This window comes from Felis catus, chromosome C2 (genome assembly GCF_018350175.1).
Source record: "Felis catus isolate Fca126 chromosome C2, F.catus_Fca126_mat1.0, whole genome shotgun sequence".
NCBI lineage: Eukaryota > Metazoa > Chordata > Mammalia > Carnivora > Felidae > Felis > Felis catus.
Window position 1 is genome coordinate 93006684 of NC_058376.1, and position 24858 is coordinate 93031541.

General features: G+C 36.9%; 1 protein-coding gene across 3 annotated transcripts in view; it reads left to right on the forward strand.

The window, feature by feature from the left end:
- Positions 1 to 24858, forward strand: part of SPATA16 (spermatogenesis associated 16) — a 244958-nt gene that overhangs the window by 26105 nt on the left and 193995 nt on the right. The gene's annotated exons all lie outside the window — the stretch shown is intronic.

The following is a 24858-nucleotide window of genomic DNA, read 5'->3' on the forward strand; positions in this document are numbered from 1 at the left end:
ATGACATGTTTGTGATAGAGATTTAAAGAGTCAAGTATTATTTACACTGTTATTTGCAGGTTAAAAGGACTACATTTACAATGAATTATTAATGGATAATACCAGACAATGGTTCCCCTAAATATTTAAAAAGAAACTTTAAGCACAGAAAAGGAGGCCCAAAGAGATATGAAATGATGAGGTAGTGTAAAAATAGATGCATCTGTAAATATTTCTGTCTTCACAAAGGTCATCTACACAAAGAAAGGAAGAATAATGCATTACGTAAACTTGTGCACTATGGAAAAAGTGCCCCAAATTAAGTTATCCACAAATCACTGAGAGTCCTATGCTGTACTTTTGAGCTAAACACCAGAGCTTCTTGCTGAGGAAAGGATCCTGAAGAAAGGCTCAAGAAGAACCCTGAGATCTTCCACTTAGGGCCATTTTCAGCAAAAATTGTTTTTTGAGGGTGGGGGAAGCAGAGTTAAAGGTAAAATTTTGAAGATGAAGAAAAATAATCATGTTGGAAATGAAAAAAAGCATAAAATAAGAAAGGATATAAACTTCAAATTAAGTCTAGATAGAAGCAAAAAGGTATTTGCACTAACTGGAAGAAAATATCTGATTTTTCCATAACCCAATCAATGTTCAAAATTATAAAATTTGAATCAGGTTTTAATGACCCCAAGATATAATTGTTCTAGAAAATGCTTTTGTTCTGACTCTCTCTTATGCACAATCTCTCTCTGTCTCTCTCTCTCTCTCTCTGTCTCTTTCCCTGTCTGCCTCCCTCTCTCCCCCCACCTCTCTCCACCCCCCTCCCCACAAAGGTTTTTAGGAAAGTGTTGGATGCTGACACTAATTACTGGTAATTAACAAAGGTAATTATTTTGAGACCAAAACTTAGCTTAGACATCTGGCCTAGCTTTTGTCTAATTATCTTGGGAGTTAACTTTGAAATTTTACCTAGAATGTCTCTTAATAAACCAAAACTTCTGGGAATAGAAAAGATTTTTAACCTCGTTAATCCTTTCTTCTCCTAAATTTAACTTCTTCAAAACTGACTGTTCTTAGGTATTATTTAATGCATCTCTTCCTCTTCATTATGTCCTAACATGGCTTTGAGTAGGGCAAGATGGATGACAGAGACCAAGACTTAAAGATAAGGATCACACCTGAAAGATATATGTACCAACAAATATTTGAGTGTACATAAGCTAGGATTAGGTTTGTCTCTAAGTGATAGAAAACCCGAAACAACAGTGTCTAAAGCAAGAGGGTTTATTTTTATTTTTTCACATAAATGTGCATAGCCAAACGCTGGTATGGTATGATCATTAGAGTACCACATTCTGTTTTGTTCCTCCAGATGTGCTTTGACCTCATGGTCTAAAATGGCAGCTCCTGTTGGTGACATCATATGCATCTAGCCAGCCAGAAGGGAGATAAAGGAGGAGAGAGATACACCGTGTCCCTATACACCAGGTCCCCATGAGCACAATTCACAGAAGTTGCACACACCATTTCCATTTTTTCCCCCATTGATTCAAATTTAGTCATGTGGCCACACAAACCTACAAGGGAGGCTGAAAAATCTGGTATTTATTCTGTATGGCACTAACATTCAGGGGTTCTGTTACGGAGGAAGAAGAGAATGGGAAGGCAACTTTCCCATCTAGTGCTAAATCTTGGGAGGCATTTTGAGGCATACAGAATGCTTGCCAAATGGGTGATACAAAGTCAACTGTAGGAGTATACAGAAGGCTGGTTGTGGTTAAAGACAGAACCACAGAAAAGAAACAAAAATAAAAAACGGGGAAAGGTTCTGGAGATTTGTGAATATTTATTGACATGATAATTCTCAAGGCCTCTAATAACCCCATTAGGAATATTCTATTTATGTTAGTTTCCTTATACTCTTGCAAAGTATTAGCTCCTTTTGTTTTCATAACGTGGTCACCCACTAGATAGATAAATTTCTGGTAATGTTTTAGAATGATTAAGATAAAATGGTAAACAATGATTCAGAAGACAACAATTCAGCTTCCAAAAAGCAGTCAACTTTAATCTTTTAGGATTGCAGAACACAGGAAGCATTTATTTAAATGTGATTGATGAAATAATTTATTTTTATGCTTTATTTTTACTATATAAAGTTGAAACAGTTATGTAGGTGAGATTAGTGCTTAGCTCTGTGACCAACTCATTCATATTTGTTAAGTTTTATTAAGATCAGTCATTATTTGCTCTTGTGTTTGTATTCACATCAGAAGACATACTAATAGGGCAAAAGGTAGAAGCTGAAGATAAAAACACATTCATATTAAATCACATTTGTATGCCTAGATCCTATTCCCTGTAATTTTTAAAGGACAACTATTAGTTTTTTGGGTTTTTTTCTAAGTAATCAAAGACTTGATGATAAAGAGCACAGGAAATCATTTTGATAAAACACAAATCTTTGCTTTGTAGGCAGATTACCAGAGGGTAAAGGAGGAAGACTTTCACAATCTTTTATCAGGGCAGACCAATAGTCCAAGAAAACTTTGTCCTTCTGGCAGATGAAAGAGTATTCAGTTGTAGTTTTTCTTAAGGATAAGTACATTAATCATATCAAAGCTTATTTGAAAAAAACCTTACAATAACTTTATTTAATTTTATCCAGCTTGATCACGCATAAAATTATTTTCCCAAGTTTCCTTCTTTGTACTTCTTCTACAACTTTTTTAGATTTAGATTTTTCCCATTTTTTTTTCTCTTTTCTACCTCTCTTTAGGATAAAATTCCCCTTTTTCCTCAACAAAATCCATCTCCATTCTTTGTACCTCCTTTTACTTTACACATCTTACTTGCATACAGGATATTTCCCATATTATTTCTAGTAGTTTTAATTATATATTAGAATTTTTCATTCTTTTTATAACTTTAATTTTTAGTAAAAACCAAGTAAACAAATTGTGAGAAATAAGCCCACCAACCCAATCAAAAGAGGGATGCAGAGACTTGGAGCATGTGAAGCAAGGCTTTAATCAACATTCTTGCAAGAGTGTGTGTCTGATGGACAGGCACACACTGGGCAGTTTCAGCAGGCAATTTATCTCCTAGCATGCAAGTCCCTACCCTGATTCCTCATTGGATGAGTACTGCAGAGGTTACGGCCTTACCTGGAACTTGCCTATGCCCATGTAAGGCAAAAAGTGCATTCCTTGAGGTGTCACAGAGACGTCTGTTCTTTGGTGCCTGCACACTGCAAAGCTCCCGGAATGGAGAGGGGAAGAAGAACTAGGAAGTGAAGTGTCTAAGGGTTTGGGACTCCATTGTTAGGGGGGGCGGGGTTGTTGTTCATAAATATTTCCAATAGGGTGTAAACCTATAAACTGTTAATCTAGTTAACCTATTAACTAGACAGCACAGCTTTTATTTATTTATTTTTTTTTTTAAATTTTTTTTTCAACGTTTATTTATTTTGGGGACAGAGAGAGACAGAGCATGAACGGGGGAGGGGCAGAGAGAGAGGGAGACACAGAATTGGAAACAGGCTCCAGGCTCTGAGCCATCAGCCCAGAGCCTGACGCGGGGCTCGAACTCCCGGACCGCGAGATCGTGACCTGGCTGAAGTCGGACGCTTAACCGACTGCGCCACCCAGGCGCCCCGACAGCACAGCTTTTATTTGGTATTTCTGAAAATGAATCATCTCACTTCTCACATAATTGTGAACTATTACATTGACATTCTTCAGATTGGCAAATTTACATTTTATGATTCTTTAGAGACATATGCTTCCTAAGAGTACAATTTTTTTTAATGTGACATAAAATATGTTTACTGAGAGATCCAAATATCTTCAGTTCCTTTGTAAAAAAGGAAACCAAGAGAGGATAAACCTGTGTTCAGTAATTAATGTTTCTGTTTTATCTTCTTTGGAAATGATCTGGATATTTAATGAATTTAACTTACCTCATCATTGAACTTAGCAAAACTTTCAGGTTTCAGGTTACTACAAAGATTTGGGGAAACTATTTGAAAAGTTTACCTAAAAACTTTTTATCCTACTTACGTGTATTCTAATTTACTCATTCTTAACAATTATGTTTAGATTACCTACAAAAACTTTCTGAGACATTAGACAAGGTAAGTCATCCTGAGTTATTCTTTTGACCAACAAATTTCAATAGAGGTAACAAGAACTTATTTGATGAGTAAACCCAGGTGGAATAAAAGTTTTATATTTAATGCTGATAACTCTAAAGGCACACCTTAAACTAGTTTTTATTTACTAAAGATTAATCCTAGATCATGTGAAATTAAAAATCATTTGGATTAATTTTTGTATTTCTGAGAGTTTTAGAACACACAATCTTTATAAGCACTTGCCTTCAAACCAACTAAATAGAGCTTTTACAAATTGATTTTGGCAATACCATCCAGGAGTAGAAAAATATCACATATCTGTACACATATGTAGACACATACAAACATACAGACACAAACAGAGATGTTGCAGTTTCATTTAAAAATTTTAGCCATAAAACAGGCATAATAATGTAAAATTCATTAGTTATAAAAGAACATTTGGAATAAATTAAGTTTATCTGCTCATATGACTAAAACTTCTTCTACTGGTATTTGTGGAGAAGACACTTAGGATTCGTATTTGTCCTTGACGAGTAAACTCACGGAAGCTGTGGAGAAGCTTTTTTCTTTTGAAAAAAAGAAAGAAACTCTTCCCTTCCCCCTTATATTTTTTCCTTCATTAAAAGTTACCTCCCTCAAGTTTTTACTTTAAGGAGATGGCCTAGATAAGAGTTTATATCTCAGAGGCACAAAGAAAAATGTAAGTTCCTCCAAGAAGGACTTTGGTTTCCTAAGGCCAATATTTACAAGTCTATTGAGATAAATAGGGAAGATTTTAGGATTGGTTAAAAAGGGATAGATGAACCCTGAGCTGCCTCTAGAGCTGCATTTTTATTTTTGCAAAGATATGTAAGATAAGGACAGTTGTTCTCAATTCCTCAAAGAATTGGCTCACAGCCTAAATGACACCAAGAGTTGATCCACCAATGTAAGTATATTATCTTTTTTAGTAAATTCTTTTTCAAAGCCCTCTTTTTTTCTATCTCACTGGGTATATAGCTTGAGGGAGGAGGCCTTAAAAAAATTTCTTATCAGGCTCTGCAACTGGGCCAATTTTTTTTTTACCACAAAGCTACTTTGTAGCTGTTAGCCAAGACAAATAGTAAATATTTCTGACAGGACTGAACAACCCCTTGGCCTTAAGAGGTGTCCTCAGAGAAGGTGCAAAAGATATTTTTATTTCCTCTCTCTACCCAGTACTACAGATAGAGAGCTGGGAAAGCTGAATCTAGTAAGAATTCTCACCCTTTGCTGGCTTCTGCCTGCCAGTTTTTCCAGGATCCCATCTGCAGATTCTGACTGAGGTTTAAAATGGAGAGTGTAGCTCTGATATTTACTAGGATTTGGCAAGGCTTTCATTAAATTTATTTTTAGTTTCCTTTAGCTGTTTAAAGGAATAACGTAGCAGTTTACCAGAAGATCAGTGAGTCCCATTAATTTGGGGAGGAGCCCTACTTTGAAGGTAGATAAGGGAGCTTTTGAGTTGCTATTAAAAAATTTGGATAGGGCCTTTGAGGACAACCTCTTTTCCAGCGTCTGGGTAATTACAACCAAGATATCAATTTCTGGGTCTGTGTTTTGATGATAGATCCTTAGGAGGGTATAATGGGGGAGGCCTAAGTGTTATTTTAGATATCTTTTGTATCTTTAATTTTTCATTAGCCTTTTGCAACAAAACTTTCAATGACTTACTTTGGAGCCTTGAAGCCTCTACATAACAGTTAAGATAGGTATCCTATTCTGTTCATTTGATTTGGGAGGCCTGACTTTTAAGAGTACTTCTTAAACAATCTTCTCGAAATAAGATCATAATGGCCATTGCAATTCTAGGTTGTTTTTAGTAAGACTGCAATTTTTCTAGATATTTATAGCTGATGGAACCATAGTTCTTAAACATAAGAACTGGCATAACAGAAGATGGTGCACTTAACTTTTTGGAATATAAGGATACAATTTTTATCATTCATTCATTCATTCATTTATTTTACTTAGCCTTTGGGTCTGTCAGAGCCAAATTAATGCCTGAAAAGGATGTGCCACTAGGTTAAGAACCGTGTGATGTTTTATAGCGTACCTCATTGCACGCAAATGTTCTTGAGCTTGACAGATGACCCTAGTGTCAATCTAACCCATTCTGGATAGCCAACATGGGAGTCTTTGAGTTACATAATGAGTGCTCTAACAGCCTTAAGTGCTTACTCTTGCCCACCAATTTGTGGCTTTTTTGTTTTCTGAGATTCCCATTAGCAGTTAGCCTTTACCTCATGTGCTCACGTTAACATACTGGCAATAACTAACAGACTGGGGACTGGGGAAATGATCGAACCTGCAGACTTCAACAAATGGGGACTATGGACTAGGGGTTCCACATGAATGGGGAACTACAAACTGCCACTAACAGTTCCCACGTGGATCTTGAGATAGGATCAAGGGCTGAGGGTTTAGATGTTACTGCAGAGTGACCAAGAGAAGACTCTGCATGCACTAACAGCAGTTCCCACCATGGAACCTGAGACTAGGGAGAGGATTGGGCCAACAGGCCCAAAGAACAGGGGCTGTGGACTGATTCCAAGTAAATGGAGTACTGCAGCTGCCACCAGCAGTTCCTAACGTGAAATCTGAAGAAGGATTCCAAACAAATGGGAAACTACAGACTAAACCATCAGCAGTTTCCAACATGGAATCTGGAGACAGAAACAAGGGCTGGGGTTTTTCACTCAAAGCAGACTGAAAAGCCAATTAGATCTGGAGAGCTCAGAACCAAGAAGAACTTACCCATGGCCCTCAGAAATAGTGAGAAAGACATTGGACTCAAAAAATGCTTGCAGGGTATCAATCCAGTGTTTCTCATTGTCCCAGAAGCTGTTGGAAGTCTTCTTTAATCTTGCTGCTGCCACCAAATCCGTTAAAACAAAAATTCAAGTGAGTAAATGTAAAGATCTAATTGTCTTTATTCAACCGTTCATGAATCTGACACCATGCTCTCTAGCAATAGAAAGGAACTCTGAAGGGTTGTATAAAATGGAAGATTAAAAAAATTAATATTTTATTTTATTTTAAGAGAGAGAGAGCAAGCAGGAGAGAGGGAGAGAGAGAGAGAGACGGAGATACAGAATCTGAAGCAGGCTCCAGGCTCTGAGCTGTTAGCACAGAGCCCCATGCAGGGCTAGAACTCACAAACTGCAAGCTCCTGACTTGAGTTTCAGTCAGACACTTAACCAACTGAGCCACACAGGTGCCCCTAAAATGGAAGATTTTAAAAGGCATAAAAGGGACAGGAAACAGAAATTATTAATAAAGAATGCATTGTTTCAGGCAAGGTTGCCTTTAGGCAATAGAAAGGTTCATCGAGTGGATTGTCCAAATAGTGCTGACCAGCTAATTCCGTGTTGACTGGTTAAAGGTTATATTCCTGGAAAACTGAACCTGCAGTTTATTAGGTTAGGTATTAAGTCTATTTGCTGCCATGGAGCTTAGCACAACTGATTCCATTTGGAGCCTGTTACCTCTTTTTTTTTTTTAAACAGATGTTAAACTGTTAAAACTTGCTCAAGGGACAATAGCCAGAAGTGGTAGAATGGGAAGCTGAACCAGGGTGCTCTGGTTCCCCAATTAACCACTGTACCTTTGCTACTGTAAGTGTGAGTTTGTTGGAAATACAGAATTTTGGATTGCATCAGACCTACAGAATCAGGATCCCACGTGATCTTTGCACACACTGGAGTTTGAGGAACATTGCACTCTGGTATGTCAACATTAACAGATTTGCCCTTCAATTAAAACTTTATAGTTTGGTTCTTAACTTAAAATGCTCTATGCCCTCACTAATTTCGTAAGAAAGAATTTCCTTTTAAGCAGTTTTTTCTATGATAGTGAGCTAGAAAATTTGGATTCCAGGTTGAGTTGGATTTCAGGGACCTGTAAAATTTTTTCAAAAACCGAAAAAGTTAGTGGTGGAAAAGAGAACATTAGAAAAATTGCAATCTATTATCATCATTATTTTATAAAAATATGGAACAGTTTAACGCCAAAGAGATAGAAAATAGAAAGGGCACACTCTCAGAATGAAGGATATTTTAAAAATAAGTTAAATGTTAATTTTATGAAAAGTTGACCAAATTGTATTTTTTATTTCCCCTTGGGTCAATAAAGCATTGGTCTGAGAACCAGCTTTTGGGAATCAGTGTTCTAGAACACATTCCCTTTATGGTAAATGGTAGGTATCCTGGATGATTGAACCTGCACCAGGGCCTTCTTATGCGATTACTTCCAGTGTAATGGAATTTGGTATGAGGCAGGTCCATTTTGGAGCCCATCCAAGGGGGTTTATTTAATGAAGTAGCAAAGATATCTCATTATAGGGCAGCCTCACCTATAATTGCTCTGCTGAGAATAATTCTGCTGCAAATCTCTAGGGCATGAAAATGTGGACATCCCAGAAAGCTTAATTTAAATCGATTCTAACACACATAGTTCTTAGTGCAATATAATCAAGAAATGGAGAGTTCACCAAATTCTGAGTGCTTGTGCTATCTTTTTAAAGATATGTGGATTTGCATATGGATCCAGTTTGCATTTCTTAACTCCTACTGGGATCCAGACCCTTTTATTCAGATAAGCATCACAATAACCCTTAAAGACATATTATCAACTTCATTTTACATATAAAGAAACTGACACTCTAAAAAGTTAGGAGAAAAAAAAAAACAACTTAAAATGCCACAGCTAGTTTCTGGCAAGGCTGGGATTGAATTTAGGTGCCCTGATTTCATGTCTGGAATTCTTTACACTATTGCTTTTCACTTTAGAGTATATAAAAATTGTATAGGAATATTATAAAAAATGCAGATTCTTACACATTCCCACATATGGTGGGACACAAGATGCCTTATTTCAAATAAGCTCCCAAACTGCTGGTCTAGGGACCCCTCTAAGTAGCAAGGATTTATGCCCCACAACATTCACAAGTGTCCCTCTAGCAAGTTAGTGGCATGCACTTCTGTATATCTAGCTGGCATAGCCATTGATGGCCATGTGGGTCCAGAGCTGTGATGGACAGAGCACTGAATTTGGAGTCAGATTATCTGTGATGCTGTTTCTGGTTTGTAATTACTGTGTGGCTTTGAGTAACATCCTTAACTCCTTAGAACAGTGTTTAGTAGGAATGATAACAACTAATGCCCAGCTACAAAGTGCTGTCATGTAGGATTGCTTGTTGAAAATGTGATGAACTCGAAATTCATGTACAAGTTGTCTTTGTACTTCTCAAGTACCTCATTTCCCTGAACAGTATGTGTATGTAACTTAAAACTTTAGTACCCCGAAGGATTTTTTCTATTTTAGTTTTTATCATCATCGTTTTAATGCATATACTCTTTTCCCTTTAACATTAAAAATTTACAGTCTTCTTTTAAAAATATTTGAAATTCAATCAAAGCTAGGTGCCAAATAGTGTATGTTTTCTACTCTGCTCCACATTTTAGAACTAGTGATCTAAATCAAACATGATTTTGAACTATTTAACTGCATTCTGCAAAAATATAAGCTTTCACTTAAATGCACAAATTGTTATGCTGGAAATACTTCATTTTTCTTAGGAATAAATTGACTTGAAATTTTATATTCAGGATTAAACATTTCAGGTTTTTTAGCTTGATTGTTGCCATCTTTGTTCTATTCAGGAACACCATAACTAATAAGATATTTTTTATATGCTAACAATTTACAGAGCAGGAAAACACAAAATAAATGCTCTTAACCTCAAAAATAAAAGAATAAAATTAGATATATACCTATAGTGAAACACTAGTTAAATAAGACATATCTCTAGAAAAGCAGGATTTGCCATTATAAGAAAATAATATCACTAACATTTAATAGCTGTTTCAGTCTATCATAGTCCTAGGTGCAGGGGATACAAATGCAAGTTAAAGTTCCTGCCCTCAAGAAGACAGAATAGGGACTTGCTGGCTACCTTACAAGACTTCATTTGCATTTTCAGATTATGTATTTTTTTATTTTTAATTTAGTGTGTTATTGTTTATATCTTAAGATATTTTTTTTTGAAATGTGTCTTTGAAGTGGACATTTAGAAGTACTTCCTACATATTTCAGTGTAATTTAATTAACTTCAGTGGTCATCAGTCCCACCCTAGGGGAATCAGAAAGATTAAAAGATTTAAGCTACAAAGGGAGGATGATGATTGGTTAAAGGAGCACAATGTATTTCAGACTGAGTATTATTAAAATATATGACAGTGGGGAAAATGTCTAAGGTCATTCCTCAATTCAGTGAACCCCTGCTACTATCAAGCCTTTTGATGTGGATGGCCCTGCATACCTGAGTCATGTGACTCCTGCTGAGCCCGCCTTTCCTTTACCACATAACAGCAGCCATGGACACAGCAAGGAGAGGAGCAACCATTCTCACCTGCACACCGCACTCATAACTTGTGGGGAGAATCAAAAGGAGAGGAAGAGTGAGAAAAGGGACCAGTGAGGTTCACAGGGCAGGCATTTGCTATCTCAGAGAGAACTGAGTTTTTCCATAGTGGTAGGACATGGGGGGAGGGATGAGAAGGAGCATGTTCAATAAAGAAGACTATACTATCATTTATATCACTTTACAAATGAAAGAAGAATCACATTCCATAGAAAAATATTATGAACCTTGTAGATTCTTGACATAAGTACAACTTTATTAGGGAAGCTATTAAACACACACACACATATATATATATATATATATATATATATATATATATATATATATATAGATGCTTAACCCCACCTTCAGAGAGTCTAATAGAATTGTGGGGTTCAGATAATGACCATGCCTGGGACATTGGTATTTTTAAGTTCACAAGTGATTTTATGGAGCAAATAATAGCTGAGAACTACTGAGAACTTTCTTCCCCTTTAAAATCACCTACAATAAGAGTTAACCTGTGTGTGTGTGTGTGTGTGTGTGTGTGTGTGTGTGTGTTTTAAGGAAATTAAGAGAGGTACTATCTAAACATTTGAAAGCTGTTAAAAAGCATCAAGAAACTTTTAAATATCATTGTCATGAAAATTTATTCCTTAGAAATCTACACTTAAATAACCTTCTCCTATTTACTTAAAAAGCAAATTCACTTAATGAACATTTTCCTGTTAATACTAAGAAATACATTGATACTAAATTCCAGTCAGTGGTTAGTTAGTTTGCGTCTCTGAAATACTAAATTTATCCCCTCAGTGATGACCTCATGAAAAGCAATTTATTAATCCATGAGAAGCTGAGGGAGCTCTTTCCAGGAACAGGATCATTTCCATAGTTTACAAGTGTTTGTTATGGATTTGAATCAAATGATAGTAAATGTCAATGTAGTTTTTAAATATAGTTAACATTGTTTACATTGTGTGACTCAAAACCCAACCAACTCAATCACAGAAATTTTATACAACACTAAATTGTGTTTCAATTGGATGATTCCATGTTGAGGTTTATACACACACACAAAGATGATTCTTATCCAAATATTAGATAATGTTGCCCAACATTTTTCCCACTACCCAACTTTCCAAATTTATTGCAAGGCTTCCAAATATTTCCAAAGCCAAATAAAGTTAAAAACGGCAATCCTCTGTCTTTTTTCTCCATGCCTTTCCAGCCATCATACACAATACAGTGTGATGTTCACACGGATCCTGCAGGTGCCCAGTAGATGAGATCCACTTGAATTTGTTCACAGAAATGTATTGTAGAGTAAGTTTGTAGCTACTCTTTTGATTCAGATTATGTAAAAGAAGGGCAGGGGAAAATTTTTATTTCAACATCTACTTACTTGCTTAACTCCTCTGTTGCCTTATTTGACATTCAAGAAAATAGGGGAGACTTTGTTTCCACCTGGGAGATGATCCTGTTCCTAACAGAGAATAGGATATATAGTTAGGCAGGAGGTAATAAAAAAAGGAAAATAGTTTTTTTGTACTGTCACAGTGTGGTTTCCTTATTTTGTACCTAGAACATTGGATTCATACATACCTGAATGCCACTGCCAAAGTATATTTTATTCCCAGAAATAAACAATTTCTGGAGTACTTGTTTTGGTCAATGATGATGATGATGATGATGATACCAATCTATGAATAAAAAATTATTGATTTTGTGGGGTAATTTATACCAAGAAATCAAACACAAATTATTAGGTGATCACTTTCTCAGTACCTCTTGTTGTAGACTTTTAGTTGTCACAAACCAAGTATTGCTTTTAGAGGAAAGCAGCTAGGCAGATGAGGATATGAAGGAACCAGAAAGAGAAAACTCCAGGGTAGGTAGATTTTTTTAATTGAGTTGGAAGCAGTTGAGGGTTCTGAGACTTGAAACCAAAAATTGCATAGATGACAGAGACAAATTAGACAAGGGCTATATAGGATTAAGGCAGAGGATTCAGGGCCTCTTCAGGGAAGAGGGACCATGACTTTATAAACAGGAAGAAGTTGAGGGCTGCCAGCGTAGAAAGTACAGGGCAGAATGAAGAGAAATGAAGCTAGAAGAGCTGACAGCTTGCCAGGGGGCCATGCATGCCTTATCAAGATATTGGACATTATCCAGCAGATGACAGGAGGCCTTCTAAAAGGATTAATATAGAGAATGATGGAGTCAGATTTTCGTTCTTGCTATATCAGTCTAATGTATATAGAGAGCAAAAATAGTGCTTAATCTCTGGGTTATAATCTAGTACTGGGTTGTGAAATTAATTTAATGATTTGTGACCAGATTGTGTTTGATAGAAACAGAATGAAATGGAACGGAATGGGAATATAGTATAAAAGGAACTATTAGAGTTCATAGAGTATTGGAAGGTAAGTCTTTATGTTGTGAAATTTTGGTTTCTGTTATATGTCTAGGTATATCTATACCTGTAAATAAAAATATAGATAGGAAGAAGAGAGAAAAAAGAAATAAATTGTGTGTGCTCTTTAGCTGTATGTGTTGGAGGGAGGGAGGGAGGGAAGGTGTCCTGGGTGTGATGTAACATACACTTCTTACCATGGAATTTGGTCAAAAATAATTGAAAACCACTGGTTTAGAGGAAGATTTGAGAGGGAAAAGACTGGAGGCCATTTGGAGGCTATACCTGCAATAATTTAGGTGAGAAAAGTAAAAGTCAGAATTGGATGAGCAATAGTAAGTACAAAGAAGAGAAACCAAAGTAGAGGGAGAGAGGGAGGGAGGGAGGGAGGGAGGGAGGGAGGGAGGAAGGAAGGAAGGAAGGAAGGAAGGAAGGAAGGAAGGAAGGAAGGAAGGATAATTTTTACCCATTGCTGGCAGGTGAGAAACAAGCATTTTCTAAGGATCAAAGTGCCACCAACTCAGGAACATGAGCACATTTAAGGGTAAATGAATGAATGAAATTTTGGACATGTTTTGTTTAAGCCAAGTGGCAAAGCAGCACACTTGTTAGATAGAGGCATGTGGAAAGAATAGAGGAGAGTTTATAACCAAAGATAGACACTGAGGAATCATCCATACCTGATACTCCCTGAAGTGTAGAAAGAAAGAAGGATGAGGGGTGCCTGGCTGCCTCAGTCAGTAGAGCATGCTGACTCTTGGTCTCAGGGCTGTGAGTTCAAGCCCCATGTTAGATTTAAAGTGGGAAGGGAAAGGAGGGGAAGGGAAGGGAAGGGAAGGGAAGGGAAGGGAAGGGAAGGGAAGGGAAGGGAAGGGAAGGGAAGGGAAAGAGAGATGAAAAAAGAATTCTCAAGAATGTGAGCAATTAAGAAAAAACTATCATATTGAGAAATGATGAGACTAATTAATAGGGAACTCTAAGAAGTAACTCCTCATGGACTGGAGGATTCAAGAAAATAGCTGGTTACAGAGTGTCTAGAGGTAGCATTAAGAGTGAAAAATAATCTGTTTGTTGAAGGTCTAGGGAGAGAATAATTTTAATGGTCATCACTGCAACTCAACTTGGAAACCTTGCTTCCTCAAGAATGAGACTGAACACAATTTAGCAAGCCTGGGGAAGTAGTTGGGAACCCAAAGGTTAGATTAACCATGTTCACATATCCACTATTTAGAATGTGGAATAAAATTTAGCAAGCAGAATTTATACCTTAAAATTTCACACACTGGAAAAAAATAGTCTTTGCACATTATATGGTTAAATATGTGTTTTAATCTCAATTACCTTTGTTAATAGAATAAACCATTATCTCAAACTGACAGCTGATTTCATTGTATAGTCAAGTGAAAGCTTGGTTTATTTCAAAACAAAGCAGAAGTGAAGTTGAAAAGAGAAGTGGGCACAGTGTCCAAAACATGAAAACATTTACCTTGATGATGAATCACTAAATTCTACTCCTGAAACTAGTATTATACTATATGTTAACTAACTGGAATTTAATTAAAAACTCAAAACTATAAAAAATTAATTTAAAAAATAAAATAAAAAACCATTTACCTTGTAAGGAAAAATAAAATAAAAAACCATTTACCTTGTAAGGAAGAGGAGAAATGGGTTCAAAGAGAATGTAGAGTTATGTAAAGTGATTTTCACTTTAAGAATAAGGACACTGGACCTGATTATATTGGGAAAGCCCATACATAGAGAGAAGGAGAGAATAATAGTAATAAAAAGATGATTGAAAATGTGAGATTCCCAAGGAAGTATGAAAGGACAGGGAAGTGGAGACAGATGGAAAGGTTAGATCTGAACATGAGGAAACCCATTTCACTAAGGTGAGAAGGAAAAGTTGTTACAGGTGGAGGTTTGAAATAATTCTTAGCTCAGATTTTTTTAATTGAGTTGGAAGCAGTTGAGGGTTCTGAGACTTGAAACCAAAAATTGCATAGATAACAGAGACAAATTAGACAAGGGCTATATAGGATTAAGGCAGAGGATTCAGGGCCTCTTCAGGGAAGAGGGACCATGACTTTATAATGACAACAAACAGCAAAGTTGTATGATTTTCTACAGTGTGTCTCTGAGAATCCAAAAGTTTTTAAAAATTTTTTTCAACGTTTATTTATTTTTGGGACAGAGAGAGACAGAGCATGAATGGGGGAGGGGCAGAGAGAGAGGGAGACATAGAATCGGAAACAGGCTCCAGGCTCTGAGCCATCAGCCCAGAGCCCGACGCGGGGCTCGAACTCACGGGCTCGAACTCACGGGCTCGAACTCACGGGCTCGAACTCACGGGCTCGAACTCACGGGCTCGAACTCACGGACTGCGAGATCGTGACCTGGCTGAAGTCGGACGCTTAACCGACTGCGCCACCCAGGCACCCCAGAGAATCCAAAAGTTTTGACGCAGACATGAGGTTTCAATGAGATGGCTTTGAGGGCAGAACCCTTGTGATTAATGATGGGAGAATGGTTGTAGTGGTGGGCTGGGGGTCTGGGCTGAGTAGGAAAGGACAGAAGAGAGCTATCAGTTTGAGAGAGTGCACAGTGGTGCAGGGACTGATGGTTCAGGGAAAGGCATGTGAGCACATGAGAGTAAAAGAGCTGAAAGCCAAGGAGGTTTGGTCGAGGAGTAGTACTGGAGTATAAGATTTGAGAAGTTAAGTTCCATGGGATTGTGCTGCTAAATTAGAAGAATTAAGGAGTTGAGGAGTTAAAAATAAATAAGTGAAAAGACCAGCATATTAGATGTCGTCTACAGCTGGATGTCACTCAGGATGATGTAGGGATAGAGAACAAAGAGGAATCATAATCCAGGGGTCACCTCTTAGTAAATGTGGGGAAATAATCAGGAGTCTGTAGATGACAGAGTTGAAGAGGGTAGAATAGCTAAATGACAAGGTGTTCTGAGCTACTGAGCTAAGGGGATAGGAAGGACAAAAAAACTTCTATATGACAGAGGCTGCAGGGGGCCTGAGCTCCTTGGAGGGCCTGGCTTAAATTAAAGAATGTGGAAGAATATTCAACCTCTTGATTAAGGGTATGGGATGATTTATTTCCAATGGGAGGGGCCAGGTATATAAGAGTAGGCAGCAGTAGGAGGACAGATTTCAGAGGGGAAACCACAGAGCACAGAGTCTCATTCAAAGAGGGTTGAAACATGCTTAAGGAAACACGTTATCCCCCCCTCAATTCTACTGGTCAATAGTCTAGCCTAGGTGAAGGTCAGTACATAATCTACTTGTTCTCAGTCTTCTTGGAAAACTCAGCAAGGCTTAGTCTGAAAGAGAAGAAAAACAGTGTAAGAAAAATTTTCTTCTTTTTGTTACTTGTACCTCTCCTGTGTCCTTTTTTCCTATGTATGCACAGCACTAATCAAAAAGTAGTAAGGGTTACTAGAATTATGTAAACTACAATGATAAATCGCTCTTATAATAAACCTCTAAAGTTAGTCAGCAGGGTTATTTGTATATTTTGGCATGCTCATTTATATTTATTGGATTTTTTGCTTGTTTTTGATATTTGAAATATTACTGAATAATTGTTTATGACTACTCAGAAGGCAACATATTAATACATGTAGTGGTAAGCACATCTGTTTAATGAAAGAGTCACCCTAATTTACCTTGAGTGTTTAAAAAAATAATTTAAAATATTGACAAATAAGAATTCTCAGTGACTTTATTAACATGTCGTGTGTAGTGTGTGTGTGTGTGTGTGTGTGTGTGTGTGTGTGTGCTCTGTGCTTTTAGTATCCTCTATTTGGGATGTGTCCCAGAACACTGGCTTGGAGATAGGGTGATCGTTATTTGTTGGCATGTTAAGTTTTAAGAACAAGAAGCAAATGTTTTTAAATACCAAGCAGAATGATGAGAAATAAAAATTAATGCAACAATCAATATTCACACTTGCCGATGCCTTCATGAGGTGTGAATGTTGAAAGCTGGTAACTTCCACACCAGTTGGTTCTTTTGTTTTTATTTTAATCATTTTATAACTTTGAAACTTCACTCAACAAGAGACTGAAAAAAGATATCCAACGTAGTTTAAAGTAGCTCAGCCCTGATACTAATCTCAAATTAGGAATGAACAGAACTCCCTATCATTTGTATGGGTTACGGGAGTAGCAATCAAGTATCCACTTAAGCAAAAGTAGTAAGTAAAATATTATGCTCTCTAACACCAGGGACATACGTCATCTTCGAGTATAGAAAGCCATCGCTGGCACTAAGGGCTCTGCTCAGCATTTCTGGCTCCAACAGAGAGTTGTCCTCACAGATACTTTAGAATTGAGTTATGGTATACTTCTCTGCACTTTAGTGGCAGGAACACTAAGGGTGCATTCTAAAGCAGGCCCCGACTGTTAAGTGATGGATTTAGGCAGAGTGCTCAGAGGGGGCATCCAGAGAACATGATCTTACATGTGGGAATGTCCATTTAAGGCATCACACAGTTGCTGCTACTGCCTCTTGTTAATTTAGGCTGTCAGAGGAAGAATATGAAAAAATGAAAATGAATGCCAAAGGGTTTAGCTGATGGTAGAGAGAGGTGTAGGTGGTTGTGACAGGTTCTTGACCTCCACTTAAGTACATCCTGATGACAGTAACATGAACAGTAGAATCCTCAGGTCAGTCATCAGCTCACCCACACAGAGCATGACTGTCACTAGTGGGAGGTGTGCTGGGCCACTGAGTGCATTTGTTTTATATATTTTATATTTCTCACTGGGTTTTTTTTTGGACAGGTAATACATTTATGCAGATAAAAATTAAAGAGGTAAAAATTAAAGATAAAGATAAAAATTAAAGAGAAAATAGTATGCAGCAAAATGTCTCCTCTCCACTCTTATCACCCAGCCACCCAATTTCCATCGCTATGGGCAACAATTGTTTATCATTTAAGTTAATGAATATAAGAAATGTGGTAATACATAATATTCTTTCTGAATTTGATCTCTTTACTTAAAAGTAAAAATAGAGAACTGTTCTATATCAGTGTATGCATATTTCCTCCTCTTTGTCATGGCATAATATTCCATTATATTGAAGACATGTATTCCCTATTGATGAACATATGGGTTGTTTCCAGTATGTTCTTCTTAGAAATAGTGCTACAATTAAGAGTGTTTTGCTCTTAGAAATAGTGCTGTAGTTAACAACTTTATATACATGTCATTTTGCATTAATGCAGGCATGTCTGCAGGATATATTCCTTGAATTAGAATCCAAGAGTTTGCACATTTGAAACTTTAATAAACATTGCCAAATAAGACATCTATTGGCTGTGTATGAGACCTATTTTCCTTTATTCTAACTAAACTAGTGTGTTATCAAATTTTTAAATCTTTTCCAAAATGATAGATTTAAAAAATCAGTGTAAGGGGGCGCCTGGGTGGCTTGGTCGGTTAAGCGTCCGACTTCGGCTCAGGTCATGATCTCACGGTCCGTGGGTTCGAGCCCCGCATCGGGCTCTGTGCTGACAGCTCAGAGCCTGGAGCCTGTTTCAGATTCTGTGTCTCCCTCTTTCTCTCTGCCCCTCCCCTGTTCATGCTCTGTCTCTCTCTGTCTCAAAAATAAATAAACGTTAAAAAAAATTAAAAAAAAATCAGTGTAAGGCAAATTTGCACTTCTTATGTGATATATGAGTTGAGAATATTTTCCTATGTTTAAGAGCGATTTGCATTTGCTTTTCTGTGTATTTCCACTTCTGGGTTTATATACCTGGGTTTTTGGTGTTTTTCTCAAGGGTGCAATGGTTTTGGGGTGCCTGAGTGGCTCAGTCAGCTGACTCTCGATTTCAGCTGAGGTCATGATCCCAGGGTCTCGGGATCAAGCTCTGCATGTGCTCCGTGCTGAGCATGGAGCCTGCTTGGGATTCTCTCTCTCTCTCTCTCTCTCTCTCTCTCTGTCTCTGTCTCTGTCTCTGTCTCCATGCCCCTCTCCCCAGCTTGCACTCTCTCACTTACTCTCTCAAAAAAAGAAAAAAAAAGTGCAATGGTTTTAAATTCAAAACAAATTTGAAAAGTTCCTTTTGGGCAAATAAGTTTTCCCTTATATAATTCTGGTAATTCTTTGCAGAGTAGGAGAAAATGATTTTCTTTTAATTTGTGTTGGGTTATAAACTTGCATTAGGACCCAATTACCATCCTTTAGTAGTGCCAACACTGACCTGAGTGGCCATTTCTTACAGTATGAGGCAAATGTCTCTAAAACGAAGTGCATGCTCATATTTTCAAGAAATGGGATAGTAGTTAAGCAATAACATTTAGAAAAAATATTCCTAGTCTATAAAAATCAGAAAGCTCTTTATTAGTAGTAAGGTTCTTGTATAAAAGCATTATTTCTCTTGTATTTGGAGATTATAAAATCTTTGGCAATTTAGGAATTGTTTATTATTTGAGATTGTAACATTTTAGATTTTGATATTGTTTCTAATGAACCAAGTCTAGTGGTGTCATTTCTTGTAGAAAATCCTTAGAGGAAAAATACATACAGAAGAAGTAATAGCTAGCTAAAGGTAGAACTCACCTGGAATATTTATCTAATAGTGTGTTTTACAGGTAACATATGGTAGCATAGTTATATTAATTCTGGGTGACGTTTCTCTTGTTAAATTTTGTTGGAAGTGTTACATTTTAATTAATTAGTGTCTGGTATAAACCATTTATTTCAAATGGGAAAATAATCTGATTCCTCCTATCACATATTTACTCTAGAATAAAAAATATAAAGACTGTCAATAATGGCTGAGCCAACCATGATACCCAACTTGGAATTCTCTCTGACTGGTGACAGTGACTTAATAGAATGACTATTTTCCTCCATTACATCAGAAGACTGATGCTGTACTTTGAGTACCAATTGCCTCCTGTAATAATGTTTTTTTAAATATAAAATTTATAGATTATAGATACATTTTTAAAATTCTTTTTTTCATTCTTCATCTCTAAGATGGAAAGAAAAGAAATATTTCTTCACTTCCATACCCAACAACAACAAAAAGGAATATTGTTTTTCTTTTATTGTTGTGAAATTGCTTCCATTTAAATACTTAGAGGTATGGTCTTAACTCTGATTAGCTTTTTGTTTGCGTGTCAGCATTTCTTTTTTTTTTTAATTTTTTTAATGTTTATTTTTGAGAGAGAGAGACAGAGTGTGAGCAGTGGAGGGACAGAGAGAGAGGGAGACACAGAATCTGAAGCTGGCTCCAGGCTCCAAGCTGTCAGCACAGAGCCCAGGGACGCGGGGCTTGAACTCACAAACTGCAAGATCATGACCTGAGCTAACGTCAGACACCCAACCAACCGAGCCACCCAGGCACCCCTGTGTGTCAGCATTTCTTAAGCAGTTAGTGTGTGCCAGCAGTTTATTTACTACACCTCCTTCAGTTCTCACAACCACCCAAAGAAGTAGGACAATCATTAGCCCCATTTTTCAAGTAAAGAAACTAAGGCTGTGGGAAGTCAAGTAACTTCCTTAAGATTAACCTTCTAGTAAATAGCAGAGTTATAGCCTGAACTTCGGTCTCTCTGATTCCAAACATATAGTAAACTGTAACCACTATGCAATACCGCCTGCTTCACAATGGAGTCCTTTTTCAAATTAAAATCTTATATAGAGGCATGATTGACATTGAAAATATTTTATAATCAACATAACCAAATCACTGAACAATCATAAAAAGGGCACATGCTAATTTGAACAGATACCTACAACCCGTGGCTTAACGTGAGCTCAGTTAATTTAGAAAGATAAAATGGGACTGTTCTGAGGCTACTGTGGGGGGACCTGTGACTCACCCCTGTAGCCCGTCCATCACACACTTTTGGAAGAAGCACATTCCATCCTTATTTCTCCTTCAAACCCCCATCTCACAGAGGAGAGAAAAACTCATAAAGCCTCATACTGTTTGTATAAACCTGTGCTCTAATAGAAGGCTCACATTCCTCTTATTTGTACTCTGAATAACTGGAGATTAAGATACAGATTCATTCAAATTCCTTTAAAATGTCTTTTAATTAGACTCAATTCTAATATTTCTAGTATCATTTCATAGGGAAGTCTGTCCTTATACATTTTAGCATGCACTTGTTGGGAAATATATGTCTGTCCTTTATGGTCATTTACTGAATGTTCAAATCTGTATAATTACAGTTCCCCTTTATCTCAGAATTACTTCCTTTTTAAAACATTACATAGGGATTATATGTCCAAGAGGGAATTTGGCTTTAAACATTTATGATTCATTTATTTAAATAGTTGCCAGGTAAACTGCACAGTGGGAAGATGACCTTGGACGTTACTCTTACTGTGAGAAAATAAGACAAAGCCTAGAGGAAAGAATGTAGGAGAAGCCTTGCAATTGTGAAAACTCCTACATTGGGACTTGAATACCTCAGTGATTGAGCCAGTTAGTACTTTAATTTTCTTTTTTTCAGAAGTACTTGTGTTGGCTTACCATACAAAGAAGCACAGTTAAAATAAGAGCAAAGGAACAGAAGTCAAAAAGAGAATCAGACAGGGACCTGGCCAAGGGAATTGGATAGGAAAGAAGAAATAGAGTAAATCACGAAAGCCTGTTCTGTGCCCCCTGGTCTCCAAACACACAAGTGGTAGTCTGTGCGTTATAGAAGCCAAGGTGAAAGAGAAGTGGCATTCATTTGGCTACCTCACATTTACTGATTTCAAATAATGCTGATCATGAGAAGAGGTAGTCTTTTTAATACTGAGCTTTAAAAGAAATTTGTTATGTAAGAATCTATATGAAGAGTATCAATATCTTTGAGGTCATTGATTTGGAAATATAAATATAATTTTAGGAGCATGCCATATGCAAAAGCAATGGCTGTTTTTGTTTCAAATGTATAACTTTTTCATATTTTTATCTTGAGGTATTTGCATGGGGAATATGATTTTAATACTTACAATCTCATCATATACATGTTAATCTCTTAGAAATTTTTATTTCCTGATCCAATGTCATTCAACAAACTTTTATTGTGTGCCTGTTCTATGTCAGGCACTGTGTTAAGCTCTGGGGATATAACCCAAAACAGTCATGTCCTTTCCCTTCATAAGGATTCTAGTTCATAAATGAAAAAGCAATGAAACAAAATTCAGTGTGCATTCCATTGAAGGAAGAATGAAATACTAGGACAATACATGGCATCTGATAGTACCTGGAGTTGTGGTGCCCAGATTTTTTAATTTCATGTATCAGTACAGTTTTTTTTAATAGGGGTCAACATAGGTTGCCCACATTTTATTACCCAAGAAAACATATTTTAAAAAGAAAAGGAAAAAACAACTAGTGCTTTCTAACAACAGCATTTTATTTCAAGAACATTTTAAATTAAAAATATAGGAAGAATATGGTCTTACATTAAAGGACAAACTTTCACCAAAAAAGACAACAAAGACAATTGTCAATTTTAATTTAGGATACATATAATGTTTTAGCTGCAGAAAAATTATAACAAAACCTGATTTTAATTGTGTTTATAGAAAGTGCTCCAAAAACATAGTGCCATGATAGAATATAACACGAAGGGGCTACTTCACAAAGAGAGAACAGAAAACTCTTCTTAGAAAAGACAGAACATCTAAACTGAGGCCTAAAGGATGAGCATAAGCCAACAGGCAAGGAGGGAAAAAAACCCAAAACTTTCCATGTCAGAATGTTAAACCCTTGCTCCTCTGTATTAGCATTTCTGTGGTTGCTGTAAAAAATTACTGCAATTTTGGAAGCTTAAACAACATTGTTTTTTATCTTAGACTCACTGTACTGAAATCAAGGTGTCCACTGGCCTGCATTCCTTTTGGAGGCTCCAGGGGAGAATCTGTTTCCTTGTACTTTTCAGTTTTTAGAGGCTGTCTTCATTCCTAAGTTCATGGTCCCTTCATCCGTCTTCTTTTTTTTTTTAATTTTTTTTTTTTGTAACGTTTATTTATTTTCGAGACAGAGAGAGACAGAGCACGAATGGGGGAGGGTCAGAGCGAGAGGGAGACAGAATCCGAAGCAGGCTCCAGGCTTTGAGCTGTCAGCACAGAGCCAGATGCAGGGCTCGAACTCACGGATCGCGAGATCACGACCTGAGCCATAGTGGACACTCAACCGACTGAGCCACCCAGGCACCCCATCTTCATCCGTCTTCGAATCCACATGTACCATCTTCACATCTCTCCTGCTCTGACATTGACTTGTCTGCCTCCCTCTTGTACATTCAAAAAACTCTTGTGATTACTTTGAGCCCACTGAAATAATCCAGGATAATCTCCTTAATTTTAAAAGCAGTTTAATTATTGAGGACCTGAATTCCATCTGCAACCTTGGTTTCTCCTTGCTGTGTTACAGAACATGTTTGAAGTTTCCAGGGTGTAGATGTAAATATCTTGGGAAGCCTTTACTCGGCCTACCATACTCTCTGAGTAAAGGAGAATGTCTTAATCACTTCCTTCTTAACTATGACTTATCAAGAACTGTGAAAGGTATTAGGTATTATTTAACTTGCAAGGCAACTGGACAATCTGCCAGAGTTCATGGGTGATAGGAAAAGACATGAGACTCCTAGGTCACAAATGAAGGACTTCTTTCCACGGCACCATGACCATGCTCATATTTGCATCAGCTCCCCTTATCTCCAGGTCCCATGGGGGTGATACAAATGAGGCCCAGTGGATGCCTATACACACCATGGATTGCAGTACAGTAGAGGAACTTCAAGCTTTGGGAGACTGAATAATTTATAATGAACAATAAGAATGCTATCCCTTTTTTCCCAGACGGAGACATGACCTCTCTCTCCCAAGGCTATTTGATATGCAAACATCCTTAAAAATATAATCTAGAGCAAAGACTGATTACTACTTTGTTTGCAAGATGTATAAACGACAACAACAACAACAACTAGAGACCCTTGGAAAATTGTTCTCCAGTGTCTTTATGCTGCATCTACATTTAATAACCTGGTCTACAGTTTCTCAAACATAGGGACTAGTTCTTTGAAAATCATTTTAAAATCAGTTAGTTTTAAATTAAAAGATTTGGTATTTTTCTTTTCACATACTATTTTTTCAACTTCTTCATTTGTTCAGTTCAATTTCCATTTACTTATACATTGTACTTAAACATCTTTGTAACACCTACTCTGTTCCTTCTTACAGACTTACCATCAAATAATTCTTTATGAAAACATGTTGACTTTTTGGCTAATTTAATAAACAAATGACTAATGGATAATACAAAAAGTTTGACCTCAATTCATAATGAAGTAACAAAAATTAGCAAATTTACTAATTAGGGTCCTGATACAAATAGGTAATTATTAAGAAAACCAGGTGCCAGGAGCCCCTGGTTGGCTCAGTGGCTTAAGTGTCAGAACTTGATTTTGGATCAGGTCATGATCTCAAGGTTTCCTGAGTTCAAGCCCCATGTCAGGCTCTGTGTATTGACCAGACAGAGCCTGCTTGGGATTCTCTCTCTCTCCCTGTCTTCCTAGCTCATGCTTTCTCTATATCTCTCAAAATAAATAAGCAAAAAAGAACAAGAAAGAAAGAAAACCAGGTACTAATATGACTATAATGTGAAATATCATTCTAGGAAAATAGTGACAGAGAGCTTCACTAAGAAATAGAGAAGATGAACAAATTCATTTCTACATATTTAATCCACACCTATTCTGAGGGCAAGAATTCTCAAACCTGATAATTACTATGTTTCTAGTTTTAAGGGCAAAGAAGGCTACAAGTATATAAAACTATATTAAACTACCTGATGATAAAAATGAAGTAGGTCGAAAGAAAAAAGAAATAGATCCTATTCTCTATTTGCAGAAGCGTTGGTAGTAGA